Source organism: Pinus tabuliformis, chromosome 5_1 (genome assembly GCF_031772625.1).
Source record: "Pinus tabuliformis cultivar Carrire ecotype Pingquan chromosome 5_1, CPIR1, whole genome shotgun sequence".
NCBI classification, from domain to species: Eukaryota; Viridiplantae; Streptophyta; class Pinopsida; order Pinales; family Pinaceae; genus Pinus; species Pinus tabuliformis.
Genome location: NC_142305.1, coordinates 371150846 through 371162612, shown reverse-complemented (window position 1 = coordinate 371162612; position 11767 = coordinate 371150846).

Below are 11767 nucleotides of genomic sequence, written 5' to 3'. Positions count from 1 at the left end.
TACATGGGCACAACAATATAAAAAGAGGGTTGTACTAATAACAATAAGGGGTTACACTAGTAGTATAGGGACCTAACATATAATCTATTTTTGAACTTTAGTTAGATAGTATTTATACCCCTCTCATTCATTTAGAGAATTGTCTATGATTTTATCAAAAACATTTGCAAAGAATTCACTTCTATAAGTTTGTGAATGCCTTGATGAAATTATGGAACATGGTCATTAATTTTGAATATCAAACTTCTTTCCTTTGTTGATGCACCACTGTATTTTTGGAGAATAATTTAATTGAAGAAAGGAGCTGATCTATGTCACTAGCCAAATGAACAGAACCTCACACATATGGTACTTTTATCTTGTATGATCAGTTCTATTTTATTAAATTAGTGATAAAATTTTGTTTTCATGAATTATATATGGAGTATGTTCTTTATGTTATGTGTTAATTGCACTATTGTATGATGCTTAGCTGAAATCATTTATTTTCATTTATATATGATCATTAAATATATGTGATATAATTTATACATTTCTTTGACTAATTATTTAGTAAAAGAAATTATCTTTACATGTTATCATCTCTATTTAACATGTGAATGATATTTATTATCACATACCAGACAAATATCTTTTTAGATCACATATCTCACTGAATACCCTGGGTTTATATTAGATTAAGTTAATTAGATATTTGCATGACAAAATAGGCCATTTAGTTATCATTATTCTTATTACAATCGCTTGAAAACCATCCATTCTCTTTTTCAAACCCATTATGGGAAATTGGTCCCATCATCCCCAGTCGAAGCCACCACATCAAACAGAAAAAGAGCTACCTTCAAGGTCCAGACCAAGTGGTTATCCCCCATGTTGAAGCAGTAGAATTATGAGGCTTCAAAACTTGGGTCATGATAGGCCTTGTAAGCGAACATGTATTTTGCAAATATTGTACCGCAGGTTTGCATAGGATGAAGGTGTCGTTTCATCACTTATGCCTCTGAAAAACAAATTTGAAGGAGAAGGATGTGGCCTGTCAGGGTACTTTTTGTCCAGGCAAGGGAGTATAGTAGATCGTAGAGGAGGAATGATCTAGGTGGCTCGAGAGAGACTCAAAAATCAAAGAGATCTTAGTAAAAGATCAAATATCAAAGTTAGTGTATTGCTATGAAACCAGGGTGAAATCAAAGAGCTCATCACAAGCTTTCCAATGATGTGAACAACACCTCAATCCGAAATTGTGTGTGAATGCTATGATTAGTCAACGTTTTTGTTAACTAAGCCCACTAGCTAAAATTAGAAGAAGACCAACTAAATTTGGAGCCTAGCTAAATCTGTAAGAGCCACCAAATTTGGAGGCTACCTAAAAAAATAGGTGACCCTAAAAATCTTGTCAGAATTTTGTGACCAATTTATTATCAAATAAAAAAAAAAATTAAAAATATAAATATGGGGTGGTGGGAAACCACCCCTGCCACCCCCAACCATATAATCTAAAATTTTATATTAAAATGTCCCAAGTGGACCGGCCATTCGATAGCCTTACCATATAATTGGGGGCCAGGGGTGTTCGAAACCACTAGGCCCGATGGGTTAGCTTGCCAACTGGTGACCCCAAATTTAAATTAACACCACCTTCAAATATTATAAAGCACCACCCAAGGAACCTCCAAATTCCATATGGCAGGTTGGTAGGGTTGGAACTGTGACTGACCAGTTAACAACATTTTTAGAATTAGTCTGCCAACCAAGGAACCGGTTGGGCACGTTGTGAAATTAACACATTTTTTTCATTTAAACTCAAATTTTGGCATTTGCCCAATGGAGGAAAAAGGAAACTGGGTGTGGAACCCAATGCATAGGAAGAACTCTAAGTGGGTACAGAAACAGAGGGGAACCCTAACAGATGGGAATATGTAAGGAATCTAAAAGATCCCCTTAGAACCAAATTTTCATAGTGTCAAACTTATGTCGAGTTTATGCTCAGGTTACTAAGTTTTTGGCAAGGAGTTTGATGGTGTAATCCATTTCCTTGTTTGTGCAACATAATTTTAGTTAACCTGTAGAACAAAATCTTTATGGAATCTTGAGGAATATTGGAGATTCCTTGGAAGCCCAGAATTGACAGTTTCAGAACCAAGCCAACTTTATACTCATTTTTCTTAGTTTTTTTCCCGGAACACGATGATGTGATCATAGTCTTCATCTGAGTAGTCTAATTTCATTCAACCCGTGAGAAGGATTCTTTGAGGAATCTTTGAGATTCTGGGGGGACCAGATTTTGACTGAAGCAGAAAGGGGTCGAGTTTACAATCATTTTTCACAATTTTTCACCAAGAATTCAATGATGTAGTCCATTTCTTCACTAGAGGTTTGCATTTTTATGCCATCGCCGGAGGTGGAGGTATAAGGTGTCTTTTGTACATGCATGTAATTTGATTTCACTAAAGATTAATGAAAGAGGCCACCCCACATTGAGCAAGGCCTAGAGACGTAACCCACATTGGGTGAACTTTGTTATTAACTTTTTTGTGTATTTTCTTCTCAAGGTTGTCATTTATTTCCACTTCTTTTATTTGTATGTGTCTTAAGGTTACATACCGACGGGCCTCTAAATTAGACATAAATTAAGTCTCATCTGACCATCCTCCAGCACATTAAACCTCTCTTTTTGCATTACATAATATATTTTTAACATTATTATATTCATTAGGAAGGTTTATGGATAATTACATATTTGTGTCTAATATTATTTATTTTTGTGGAATATTGTAAGAATATTGGGCAAATTATGAAGATTTGGAGGAGATAATTTAGGGACTTGCTCCCTACTAAAGAAGGATAAATGTTAAATAATAAATCAACAAGATATTATGGAATTATGGCATAGATTTTGGAGCTCCAATGATTGAGAAAATCTAGGGATGTGTTCCCTGCCATTTAATGTCAATTCCTAGTATTGGTAACCAGATCCACTAATCAAGGGATTTTGGTGGCGAAATCTTCCTCCTTTCGTGGGGATTGATTCCTAATCATTTTTTATAAGTACGAAGTCAAATTTTCCTCTAGGGGTTGATATTTATTAGTCTTCTTGTGGAGAACTCGTATTTTTGCAGCTACATTGTCATTTCTTGCAGGTATGTAATTGTATTGATGGAAATAATGAATATCAGTGTCATGTTCAGCTTCTAAGTGTTGGTATCCTCCATAGGAATCATATTTTTCTTGGTATTACCCTCCCATGAGCCTCAAAGCCCTTTTATATCATTTATGTTTCTTCTTTTCACTTTTTATTCACATGCATCTCTTGTTCTTGTTTCTTTCTATTTCTGCATTTAGTATTAATGATTTCTTGCTGTAGGATTGGGTTAAATGGTTTATATAAGTTATTTTTTATGATCTCAAGCATAATTTCATCCTTGGAAAATATTTCAAAGGTCATAGTAATCATTTAGATACTTGGATTAGTTTTCTTATTCCCAGATCTAGATTGCTCGAACTCCTTTGTGGCAAATAACAGTAAATTTATGCTATTTTTTAGAGCATTCTAATGAGCTTCAATAGAGTTGTTTCCACTTGAAATAGACCCAAAAAAAATTCTATTTAGTAACAACAATCACCCCATTGTAGTTTCACTTGATTAAGTTGCGAATTCGATAGATTTACTAGCTCACTAGTTCTCGAATTTCTAGATTTTAGACTAGTAATTTTCTGCCATTTTTTAGCATGGGTTAATAGAGATATGTTTTAGTGATTCCACTTGGAATGGAGACCTAAGACATCCTATTCAATAATAAAATTTGTCCCATCCAATTTTTATTTGATTTGATTGGTCATTCGTGTTGGCATGATGATATAGGTGTTGTCCTTGATGGAAACTCACATAGATGACAATTCAAAGTGCAACAGGTTAACATCAAAGGATTACAGATCAAACTCTAGAGATTGAAGAAAGAGAACTATATGTTGGTTCATTTTTTCTAAGTAGCATATACACGCAAGTCCATAGAACAAAAATAGTGTATACATATACACGCACTCTCCCAAGAGGAAAAGCGCGTACAAGATGGAAAATCAAGGTTTTGATCCAAGGTATTGGTCTGAGGTATTTGGTCCGAGGTATTTGTCCGACGTATTTGGTTCAAGGTATTGGTCCTAAGGGGTTTTGGTCTGAGGTATTGATAATGGCATAAAACTATATAAGGAGGAGAATATCATTAGGCCAAAGTGTGCAAGTATTGAATATCTTATGAAGAGTTAATATGTAGGTTATGGGTCTCTGATGCTTTGCTTAAGGATTTACCTTAGTGGTTGATGATGGATGATGGATCAGGATCATAAGACTTGAAATGAATTATCATTATGTGGTTTGATCATGGATAGTCTAGATCTCAATATTGACGCATGTTGTATTCTCCAAATGTTATGATTTGGGTATGATTGAAGTCTGGAATAGCTGTAATTTTTTTTGCAGATACGTATGCTGGTTCTCTTTGATAAAAGTGCGTATAAATGTTGGTTCGGCACATCGAAGTAGTGTATACATTATGAAATATGATATTTGAAGTTGCAATTTGTTCTAGTTATTAATGGAGAGTTCTAGGTTCTGCTTTTTGTTCTAGTGATTGTGTTCTGGTGACAGTGTTATAAATGTTTAGATTGATTGATTGTGATTTGCTTCTGTGATAATGGGTTTTCAGTGATTGATTGATTCAGGCGTGTGATGAGCCTCAGAAATGGGTAATTATATGGGCTCATTTAGCCTCCTAATTCGACTTAATCCACCATTCTCATTAGTTTATTGCATTTTTTTTATTATATTTATGCTAATACAATGAATTGGGTTAGTCATTATGCCAAAAAGTCTAATGTGTGCTTTATGCAGATTTTTTGTCAAATTTGAGACAAAATCAAAGGTTTAATGAGCACTTGGCAGCAAAATCCATGGAAGAAAAAGGAAGAGGATTTGTAGGAAGGCGTCCCCTTCATTTTTGAGCCCTTACCTCGAATTCTCCATCAAAAACATGGAGCACAAGGGGCAGCCGAACAAGTCAAGTAGGACTGTTGTTAACTGTAAGTTTTGGCAGCCGAGTTCCTAAAGTTTAGGAGGACTGTTGGGATCCTCAATTTGTATAAATAAGAAGGCTTAGGGCCTCAATTCAGTTAGCTAGATGGTAGTCAGATTTTAGTTAGATTTTAGTCAATAGGTTAGTCATTTTGTTAGACTATTTTTGCACTTTAGTGCAACCCTATATCATCACATTTTTGAGCTTTTCCTTGTAGACAGTTTTTGGGATGTAACTATTATTTCTTGATCAATAAAGATGAATCTAGCTTTGCACCAACTCTAATATTTCTTAGGAGGCTATAACTCTTGGGGTTGGGCCCAACCCAAGTGCGAGTACCTCCTTTGTGTACTTTTATGTGTCTTTGCTACATTCATAGAATAGTTTCTGCTATTTTGGTTAAAATCATGTTTTGTTGCTTATGTTGTTTTTGATGATTAAAATAGCTTTTCATGCTTCAGGTTGATTTGACAGTTTGTTAATAGAAAAGATCTGCAAAAAGGCCATCAAGCAATCCTTGATCTCACCTCTCCCTCCCTGGGACCATGAGCTGACACCAAGGCATACTTGTTGCCACAAAAACATTGTTTTTGCCTTTCCATGCAATTGCTAGTGTTAGATTTTTAGTTGGAAAAGTTGATACCAGTTGTACTTGGATGTTTAGATCTGTTATTGCTTAGTTTCCATAGCTATCTTGCATGATTTCTTGTCTATAAACTTCTATTCATCATGTTTCTGGTTTTTAGTTTAGATTAGGTCAAGATAGATAGATATTTGGTTTTTTCAGTCTTTGTTCGATCAGTTTTGGAAAATAGTGTGCAGAGCACTTCTGATACATTCCTACCTACCCTTCGTCCATCATACAACGTGTTCTAGCCCCTAATTCAATATTTCTTCCCTTCATTTGCCACACTTTTCTAATTTGATTTAATTTCTACATTCTTGTGCAACATTGCTCTCTCCATCCTTGAACAAATCCAACCATGTTCATCACTCCTTAGCCTCATTTACCAGGTCCTAGACCTCTTCACATCCTCATCCATCCTCCATTTCCACTTTCCCACCATTTTTCCATCATCAACCCTCCAAAATCCTCTTTTGGATCTTCCTGTAGAACATCCTATAGAACCCCTGCAGACTTCCTTTAGAAGATCACGTGAGCAGTTTCTCGAGATCTGATCACTGTGAAACTCTCTGGAAGGGTGCTAGGGACCCCATAGGCCCTCTTCTCACATTCTCAACCTCTTGCAAGTGCCCTCTCCATTTCCTTTCGCCAATCAACCTCTGCACAGCCAAAAATAGTTAAAGCACATGCATGATAATTCTGCAAGATTACTCAAAAATACAAAGAAATGTTTTTTTCCAGATTTTACTTCACAAATAGCTTAGTCACATTCATTTTACCTTTCAAATAATCAATGGCATCCATTTCAGCAACTTTCATCTCTTTTCTTGCACCTGTAGGGTTAGTTGGTAAAACTAGGGTTTGCTAGGGTTTGCATTTCTTTCCAGCTTTCAGCTTCTTTCTGCAAGTAGATTATCCTCTTTTGAGTTAGCTTTCATCCATCATAGTTAAAAGATTCTTCTAAGAACTCATAGAAGTTGGCTTAAGCTCCTATAAAACTTGTGCCAACTGATCAAGTGACAACCTACAGTAAGAGCTAGTACTTGTGCATATAGCACCGTCGCTTCCAAGTTTGTTATGGATTACCGGGTTGATAAAAGTAAAGAAGGGAGTCCCAGGAGCTACAACATCATTACTGCAATACTGGGGCCCACCAGTGTGGTTGATTCCGAGAATGATGATTGAGTTTCAGTGAGTGGTTGATTTGGATGTATTTGATGGTTGTATTTCAGTGATGATTGATGTTGATGGGCCTAGTATGAAAATTGGATGAAACGTTGCCTTGAGATTGTGGTGTTTTGGTCTAGTAGTATCCAGTCTGAAAATTTATGAAACATGGTCCTTGGAGGAAGAGAGAAGGTCATAGACTTTTGTAGGTCGATGCCTACGTATTGGTAAGCATATCATCCAATACAAGAGCTAGGGGGTTAGACCTCCCTTCTAGTAGCAGCTGGAAAATGAGAGAAGGTCGTAGCCTTCTGTAGATCGGTGCCTACATACTGGTAAACGTATCGACCAGTAAAAGAGCTAGGGGTTGGAGCTCCCTTCCAGTAGTAGCTAGAAAATGAGTGAAGGTTGGAGTCTTCTGTAGGCTAGTGCCTACATACTAGTAAATGTATCGACTAGTAACAGATCTAGGGCATTGTAACTCCCTTCCAGTAGAAGCTGGAGAGGGAGAGAAGGTTGTAGCCTTCTGCAGGTGGGTGCCTGCATACTGGTATGAGTCTGCACCGGTACAATATTGTAAACAATTTTTTCTTATATTAAAAGAAGACAACAGTAGGTTGTTTTTGTCTCGCATTGGGTTTCCACCTTAAATCTTGGTGTTCATATGTGTTGCTTATGTGTGATGGTTTATTCTATTATTATTGCACATGGTTACTATTTATATGTTTAATGAAGTATTGATACACTGATTAAACATCAACATATGATGAATGAATTGAATCATAAGTTCGTTGGATATATGCTGGTTGCTTTAAAGACAGTTGCGTGTACACGTGATTTACCTTCATTGAAGTAGCATATATAAATTTGAGTATGAAAAGAAAAAGTTGTTGATTTGAATAATATTGATTCACCCCCCCCCCCAGTATTATTTCCAAAAATTGGTATCAGAATAGGTCCTTTGGTAGAAGCTTGATCGCTTGTAGGAGATCCGTAGAAACAATGGGAAAGAAGCTAAAGAAGAAAGTGCCTAAGAAGAAGAAGTCGTCTCAAAGGAACAATGACAGCAGGAGAGATAACTGGCCATTAGGTGGAAGCAAGTATTTAGATTTAGAATCACCTCAGATTGAAGATGACCAAGCAAAAGAAGTATCATGACCAGATTTTTGGTCTTCTAGTGATACTTTTCTCTGTTCAAGCAATGTTGAAGATATTGAAAGTGATTGTGAAAGAAACATAGAGGTAGAACTTAAAAGACTCGCAGATAAAATCATAGATGAACAAGATCTATTTAACAAAAGGGAGTGTGCTTTCAAAGAATAAGTTACCAGATTAAAAGCTCAGTTTGAGGAAAGAAACAAAGTAAGGAAGAAGTACAAGGAAAAGGAATATCAATGTCGAAAGCTGCAGGATGAAATGACATCATTAAGAAATCAAGTAAATGAAAAGAGTACAACAATCAAGAGACTTAAAGATAGATCCAGTTACTATGAAAGTCTTGAAGCTAAGATCATCTTTCTAAAATAAGATCTTGAAAAAATAAGTAAGCAGAATGAACAACTACCTCAAGCAGATGAAGAACAAGAAAATGAGATTCTCAAATTAAGGCAGCAAGTGGAAGAAGGAAGAAAGGTTGAAGAAATCATGAAGAAGAAATATCTTGAAAAGGAAGAACGATATCAGGTTGAGGTAAATATCTTAAAAAGTAAATTAGAAGAAAAGGATAAACTGTTATTATTTCAATATAGTACTAAGATTTTGGATAATATTCTTAGTAGTCAAAGGTCTCCTACCATCAAAACTGGTATTGGTTTTCATGAATCTGTTGAAGGTGAATCTAGCTCTCAAGATGAGACAAGGAAGTCTAATGCAAATTTTGAAATGCTCAACAAGGAGATTGGAAGTCAACCCCATCAACAACCAAGGAAAGAAAGTCTTCAAAGAAAATCTTTTACTCCTGACTATGGAAGTGATACTCGGTTGTTTCCTTCGATGAATATTGTTGAATGTTTCATATGTCATAATTTTGGACATGTTGCAGCAAGATGCAGAAGTAGAATGGTTCAAGACCGTCACATAGAAAGATCATTAGCTTCCAGGTACTTTAAGGGATATTGTTTTTTTTTGCAATATGTTTGGTCACAAAGCCATTGCCTGCCATAGAAGGAATATGAAACATGTAACATATTATGCATGTAACAAGTTTGGACATATAGAAAATGAATGCAGGAGCAAATTTCGGGCACCATACCAAAACGAGAAAACATCATCACACTTGAAGATATGGAAGAAGAAGGAAGTACAGTCAAAAAGATGTGGCATAGCACAGTGTACATACATAACAGACTCAAGGGGAGATGAAAGTGTGAAACTTTAGAATTCCAATTCTCATACACATTTATCATGAAGAAAAGTCGCGTATATATAGGAGTTCTAAGTTGCACAATCATGTATATGTGGCTTGAGGAAAAAGCAGTGGGACATAATCATAAAAAGGGGTATGATATGGTTCAGTCAATTATCAAATATATGTTCTATTTTATTTGATGATGGTTACAATCTGTTGGTGATATATGGAAGTTTTTTGGTCCTCATAATTTGTTAATAAGTTGATGAATAACTGGTTGATGATGATGCCTTAATGCTTCTTACTCACAAATGCAATGATCAGATCTGATAGTGAACAGATGGCACAGGTTCAGGGGGAGCATATGCTTCTAATAATGCATTGTTGGAATTATAATAGAAGACCTTGGTACATGAAGATGCTTATATTGCTTTATCCACATAGTTGTTTGACTCAGGTGACTCCTTTGATGATGGACATATACAAGTTGTTTATCTTGATGCTGATGACAAATGTTGATTATGCAGATCATATATGGTGTATGATAGTTACTGATGACTATCATGGTTTTGTTTAAATTGTTGGTCCTTGTTATAAATTTCATGTATATCATTTGATGTAAAGGTCATGGAAAGACCTAATTTGTAACCCCACTATGCATGGGAAGGATGATGTAATAATTGTTATTTCAGTCATGTATAAACATTTGGTATATCCCCACTTGGTTGGGTGGATGAGTCAAAATTCATGTATCCCCACTTCCTTGGGAGATTGTTGTATGTATGAGTCACTGGTGATAGGAAGGTCATACTCACATCGTTGAGTTATAGAGTCATGATTTTCTTTTGGAAAATATTTTTGCAGACTCTGCATGTGCTCAGGGGGAGCATGGGCGGTTTAGCGCATCTCAACATGTACAAAGGGGGAGCTTAATCAAAGAATTCAACATGTATTCGGGGGGGGCATGGACATCATAATGAATATCAAAGAGGGAGAATATCTTGGTTCGCCCTTTGCCCTTGATGTCAAAGGGGGAGAGTATCTTGGTGTTGTGGTTTCCATCAAGTCCAAAGAGGGAGATTGTTGGCATTATGATACAGGTGCTGTCCTTGATGGCAACTCACATAGATGATAGTTCACAGTGAAATAGGTTAATAGGAAAGGATTACAGATCAGACTCCAGAGACTGAAGAAAGAGAAGTATACACTGCTTCATTTTGTCTAAGTAGCGTATACACGGAAGTCCACAAAACAAAAAGAGCATATACGTATACATGCACTCTCGCAAGAGGAAAAGCGCGTACAAGATGGAAAATCAAGGTTTTGGTCCAAGGTATTGGTCTGAGGTATTTGGTCCAAGGTATTAGTCCTAAGTGGTTTTGGTCTGAGGTATTGAGAAATGCCTAAAACTATATAAGGAGGAGAAGGTCATTAGGCCAAAGTGTGCAAGTATTGAATATCTTATGAAGAGTTAATATGCAGGTTATGGGTCTCTGATGCTTCCACCTAAGTGGTTTATGATGGATGATGGATTGAGATCATAAGACTTGAAATGAATTATCATTATGTGGTTTGATCATGGATAGTCTAGATATGAATACTGACGCATGTTTTATTCTGCAAATGTTATGATCTGGGTATGACTGAAGTATGGAATAGCTATGAAGTTTTTTGCTGATCTGTACACTGGTTCACTTTGATAAAATCGTGTATACATGCTGGTCCATAACATGAAAGTAGCATATACATTATGAAATATGATATTTGAAGTTGTAGTTTGTTCTTGTTGTTAATGCAGAGTTCTGGGTTATGCTTTGTGTTCTGGTGACTGTGTTCTAGTGACAATGTTCTAAATGTTCAGATTGAATGATCGTGATTTGCTTAAGTGATGATGGGTTTTGAGTGATTGATTGTTTCAAGTGTGGTTGATTCAGATATTGATGATTGAGTTTCAGTGATTGGTTGATGTATATGTATTTGATGGTTTTATTTCAGTGGTGATTGATGCTGATGGGTCTAGTATGAAAATTGGATTAAATGTGGCTTTGAGATTGTGGTTTTTTTGTCGAGGAGTATCCAGCCTGAAATTTATGAAATGTGGTCCCTGGAGGAGGAGAGAAGGTCGTATTCTTTTGTAGTTCAGTGCCTATGTACTGGTAAACATATCGGCCAGTACAAGAGACAGGGGGTTGGAGCTCCCTTCCAGTAGCAGTTGGAAAACAAGAGAAGGTCATAACCTTTTGTAGGTCGGTGCCTACGTACTGGTAAACATATCGGTCAATACAAGAGCCAGGGGGTTGGAGCTCCCTTCTAGTAGCAACAGGAAAACAAGTGAAGGTTGGAGCCTTCTGTAGGTCGATGCTTATGTACTAGTAAATGGATCGGCTAGTAACAGAGCTAGGGGGTTGTAGCTCCCTTCCAGTAGAAGCTGGAGAAAAAGAGAAGTTTGTAGCCTTCTGCAGGTGGGTGCCTGCATACTGGTATGAGTTTGCACCAATAGAAGATTGTAAACATCTTTTTCTTATATTAAAAGAAGACAACAACGAGTGGTTTTTGGCCCGC